Below are 5,797 nucleotides of genomic sequence, written 5' to 3' on the forward strand. Positions count from 1 at the left end.
TCAATTTAAAAGCTATCTACACTGAAAAAACACCTTCATAAGAACCAAAAATCAGGTGAGCACTTGTTTGAACTTCATATCACTGAAAGAGGCAATGAATAGATAGAAAAAAAAAAAAAAAAAAGTCTTAAATTACCAACGCTACCCCTGCCCCATTCCTGGCAGCTCTAGCATGTTGTGGAGAGTGTCTCTGGGCTCCAGGGGAGAGGGAACACAGCAATTGTTAGGCATTGAACTCAGCACTCTCCTGTTACCAATGAAACAAAAACTGGACAAAACTCAGCTAGCACCCGTCCGTGAAGGGTGCATTTAAACCAACCCTAACCAGAGGGTAATTGCCAATTCCAGTGGTCCAATCTTGAGTTCCCACAAACCGCATTACCAAGAGCTAGAGCTTCCTGTGTCTCAAACTACATTGAAAGACAGTCTAGACCATAGGAACTGCAACTCTTAGTAGAGTCTTAGCGCTAAACTAGGCCCAGAGATAGTAGACTTGGTGGTGGTGGTGGTTGGGGGGGTGCAGTATGTGACCTATGGAGACACCAACAGGAGCAGCCAACCAAGGAACTGCTGGGTAATGCCAGCCAAGAAAGTGCTGGCATTACGCCTCCCCTAAACTCAGGCTGCATGGCTTATAGCTCCAAAAGAGACCCCTTCCTTCCACTTGAGGAGGGGAAAGAGAAGAGTGGGGAGGACTTTGTCTTGCGTCATGGATACCAGCTCAGCCACAGCAGAATAAGACACTGGTCAGAGCCAGGAGGCCCCTGTTCCAGAAATGAGCTCTGAGATGTCACTTTTAGATACACCCTGGGCCAGAAGGGAACCCTCTGCCTTAAAAGAAAGGACTCAGTTCTGGCAGCATTGATTGCCTGCTAACTGGAGAGCCCGTAGGCCACGAATAACCAGCAGTGATACACAGGTACTATGTTGATGGCCTTGGATGAAACTCTGACACTTGCTAGCTTCAGGTGAGACTCAGCACATTACCAGCACATTACCAGATATAGTGACTATGAGGAAAAACTCTTTCTGTTTGAGAAAAGGAGAGAGAAGAGTAAATGTGACTTTCTCTTGCACCTTAGGTGTCAACATGGCCACAGTGGGGTATAGCACTATGTGGGCTCTTGGGGTCCCTGATTCTAGGACTTGACTTTTGGATGGCATTTCTGGACATTTCCTGGGCTAGAGGGGAGCCAACTACCCTGAAGGGTGAGTCCCAGGCCAGGCAGTATTCATTACAAGCTGATTTAAGAGTGCTTGGGCACTAAAAAAATTTTAGTGGTATTCTTGCAGTATGCCTTGTATGGTGGTAGCTACAGGGTGAAGCTCCTCTGCCTTTGGAAAGTGGAGGGAAGAGTGGGAAAAACTGTGACTTGTGGTTTGAGTGTCAACTCAGCTGAAGTACAATAGAACACCAGGTAGACTTCTAAGATATTTAACTCTAGTCCCTGACTCCTGGTTGGCACCTCTGGACCCAACAAGGGCATGGGGCACCTTGCCACCCTTAAGAAAAAAGAAAAGAGGCCTGGCTGGCTTTGCCACTTGCTGATTGTAGTGTCCCAGTGCCTTGAGTGAACATAGGCAGTAGCCAGGGAGTTGTTACACCAAGCCTTGAGAGAAACCCAGTGCTGTGCTGTGCTGGCTTCAGGTCTGAGCCAGCACAGTCATAGTGGTGGTGGCCACAGAGGTGCTTGTGCCACTTCAACCCTAGCTTTAGATGACTCAGAACAGAGAGAGAGAAAGACTCTGTTTGGGATAAAACAAGGGAAGAGAATCAGAATCTTTGGCTGGTAATCCAGATAATTCTCCTGGATCTTGTCAAACACCATCAAGATGATATCTCTACAAGTCTGCAAGAACTGGAGCATTACTGGGTTTACAGGTGCCCTGTAAAGAAGAAACAGCTTAGAACACAACACCCAAGCAAGCCCCTTCAAATATCTGGAAAGTCTTCCCAGGGACAGGTACAAATAAGTCCAGGCAGTGATGACTACAATAAATACCTAACTCCTCAATGTCAAGTCACTGAAGAACATCTACTAGCATTGACACCATCCAGGAAAATATGACATCACCAAGTTAATTAAGTAAGGCACCAGGGAAGAGACTTTTCAGACAGATACTTTAAAGTAGCCGTGTTGAGGAAACTCAAAGAAATTCAAGATAACATGAATGAGGAATTCAGAATTTTATCAGATAAATTTAACAAAATGATTGAAATAATTTAAAAGAATCAAGCAGAAATTCTGGAGCTGAAAAATGCAACGGGCATGCTGAACAATGCATCAGATTTCTTTAATAGCAGAATTGATCAAGAAGAAGAAGAAAAAAATAGTGAGCTTGAAGGTTACTCAAAACTATAGTAACAGGATTTCCCAAGCCCAGAGAAATATATCAATATCCAAGTGAAAGAACATTATAGAACACAAAGCAGATTTAACCCCGAAAAGGACTTTCTCAAGGAATCTAATAATCAAACTCCCAAAGGCCAAGGATAAAGAAAAAATTCTAAAATCAACAAGAGAAAAAGAAAAAACAGAGAACACACAGTAAAGGTCCAACATATCTGACAGCAGACTTTTCAGGGGAATCTTTACAGGCCAGGATAAAATGGCATGACACATTTAAAGTGTTGAAGAAAAAATAATATCCTAGAATAGTATATCTGACAATAATATCCTTTAATCATGAAGGAGAAATAAAGACTTTCCCTAACAAAAAAAAGTGGAGGGTTTTCTTCAACACCATACCTGTCTTAAAAGGAATGCTAAGGAAACAATTCAATCTGAAAGGAAAAGACATTAATAAACAATAAGAAATCATCCAAGGGTAAAAACCTCACTGGTATTAGTAAGTAGACAGGGAGACATTTTGTGGCCCTCTGGGAGGGAGCGGAACAACATGTGTGGCTGCAGACGGAGAAAGGTGAAATGCGCAGGTAACACCTAAAGGAACTGGTTTAAATCCTAATGCCAAAGTATGGCAAAAAATTGCTTCTGGAAATACTGATGCCATCCAAGTAACTCATGAAACTGAAATATCTTGGCATGAAACAGCAGCTACATCAGGTGCTCATCCTGAGTGTAATGCAGAGCTCTCAGGAGACATGTGTACAGAATATAAAGTAATGTATTCGTTATCTTGTGAAATTACAAGAAATACTACAGGCATTGAAGAATCAACTGAAAACTAATTTCAACCCAGAAGATCTGAATTACCAAATATATGATGTTTTTACAGAAAAGAATTCAGCAATTTCTACAGAAGACTTAAAAGAATGTTTGAAGAAATGATTAGAATTGTGTTTTTCACACACAAAAAAAAGTTGTCAAAGGATCTTTACTTGATATCTCCAACGGATATTGATTATTTCATCTAAATTTGGATAGTTGCCAACATAGAAGAAATAAAAAAGTTGACCACAGACCCTGATCTAATTCTTGAAGTTTTGAGATCTTCTCCTATGGTACAAGTTGACAAGAAGGGTGAGAAAGTGAGATCAAGTCATAAGCATTGTATTGCGATTCTTAGATTTCTGGAACATCAATAGAGGAAGTAAAAGCTTTGATCAAAAGTGCAAACTGAACCAAAGTGATAATCTGTGAGTTTGCACACAATCGCAACTGATATATCACTTTCCAGTCAGTCACAGACACACAACAGGCTTTTAAATGCTGAAGAGAATAAGTCAAAACATTTCAGGGCAAGCCAATCATTGCAAGGATAAAGGCCATCAATACATTTTATTTGCTAAGAATGATTATCAACTGATGGATTCTAGTGTATATAGCCAGCCCATTCAAACTCAAGCACAATATGCCTCGCCAGTCTTTATGCAGCTTGTATATAATCTTCACCAACAGTACTCGGTCTACGGTATTTTGCCTCAGTCTTGACCTCCAAATCTTGCACTTTGCTGTGAAACACCACTGGCTTCCTTTCCCAATGGTAGTTTTGCAAATAATTTTAATTCACTAGGGTCTCATAAAATAAATGCTGCTGCTGTGAATATGGGTCTACCATGCAAAAAATGTGTGTGAAACCTCATTTTAGGTCATCTAGTGGTTCAGAACACTAAATAGAGGGCTTTGTATTATTGGAGGGTGGATCATTGAACACATGTAGTTCAAGAAACTTTCCAAACTGAACAACATAATCCTACAGTAATGAAGCATCTGGAGCAAACTTACCTTCAAAAGGAGACTTCCACTGTGCAGATAAAACGGAATGGAGACTATGGTAGAAGCAGAAGAACTCTTTTCAGAGGTTGAAGGTGATGAGAAGATGATAGTATCCCAAGACCCCATCCTTCAACAGCTGAATCAAATGATCCAACAACAAAGTTTGGCTTACTAGCCTCAAATTTTCCACCTTTATCAAGAATGCCAGGGGAACTCATTTTGGAGAATAGGATTTCTCATGCTGTTAAAGGTGTCTACAAAGAAAAGGATAATAAAGAGTTGTTTGTTGTCTAGTGCCTGTAGATGAGCAGACAATGCACTTCTGATCAGGGTAAATCAACTCGAGTAACAGTCCTCCATGTGCAGCTGAGCTTCCTACATTAACCACAACTCAGCAAGAAAAAGATCTAATAGACAATTCCACTGTTTAGAGGTACAGTTTCAACCAGATGACTATATCAGTTTCTCCTCCAAGGGCTACAAAGTTATCAATGACAAATAATGCTTCACCATATAATAATAACATAAATGCAGATGCAGCTGTGGATCTACAGGAACCCCTAAAGTTAATTTATGCTGAAGTGTGCCAAAAGCTCCCTAAAGAGCCATCTTCAGTTTCTGTGCAGCCACTCTGGGAAAGTCACTCATTGTAGTGTCTACCACCAAAAATGAAGACAAGGAAGTTCCTGAGAAATCCATTGAGGAACCACATGAGAAGCCAGAAGCCAGGACGAGTAAGGATTATTCTGGCTTTGGAGGCAATACCATTCTCGGGGAAAACGTGGAAAAATCAAGGAAAAGAGATGCCAGTTTAGCCATAGGACTATACCTCAGGGAATTACTCAATATAATGGCAAAGAAGAATAAGTACCACCCAGATCACCAAAGTACAAAACAACAAAGGCAACCCCAAAAAACGATTCAAAAGTTACTCTTTTTTCCTATTAATCTTGAGCCATGGGTATATTGAACTGCTTTGGAGTGGAGGTGGTAACCAGGAAGGAAACATGAGAAAGTACATCCTTAAATCATTATGGATTTTGGAGTTGTGAGTGATAGTGTATTAGGCAGTTCTTACATTGCTATAAAAAACTGCCTGAGACTGGGTAATTTATAAAGAAAATAGATTTACTTGACTCACAGTTCCCCAGGGCTGGGAAGGCCTCAGGAAACACAATCATGGCAGAAAAAGAAGCAAATACATCATTCTTCACATGGCAGCAGGAAGAAGTGCCAAGAAAAGGGGGGAAATACCCTTATAAAAAAACATCAGATCTCATGAAAACTCTCTCACTATTAAGAGAACAGCATGAGGGTAACTTCACCCATGATTCAACTACCTTCCACTGGGTCCCTCCCACAACAAGAGGGGATTATGGGAACAACAATCCAAGATGAGATTTGGGTGGGGACACAGCCAAACCATATTACTCAATCCCTGATCTTTCCAAAATCTCATGTACTCACATTTCAAAACATAATCATGCCTCCCCAACAGTCCTCCAAAGTCTTAACTCATTCCAACATTAACCCCAAAGTCCAACTCCAAAGTCTTATCTGAGACAAGGTAAGTCCCTTCCACCTATGATCCAGTAAAATCAAAAGCAAGTTAGTTT

The 5,797-nt window shown here is 40.9% G+C and overlaps 1 pseudogene; it reads left to right on the top strand.

The window, feature by feature from the left end:
• The first annotated feature begins 2,953 nt into the window (after positions 1-2,953).
• On the top strand, positions 2,954-4,040 carry LOC111531225 (annotated as a pseudogene).
• Positions 4,041-5,797: the final 1,757 nt, after the last annotated feature.

Source organism: Piliocolobus tephrosceles, chromosome 12 (assembly GCF_002776525.5).
Source record: "Piliocolobus tephrosceles isolate RC106 chromosome 12, ASM277652v3, whole genome shotgun sequence".
Classification (NCBI taxonomy): domain Eukaryota; kingdom Metazoa; phylum Chordata; class Mammalia; order Primates; family Cercopithecidae; genus Piliocolobus; species Piliocolobus tephrosceles.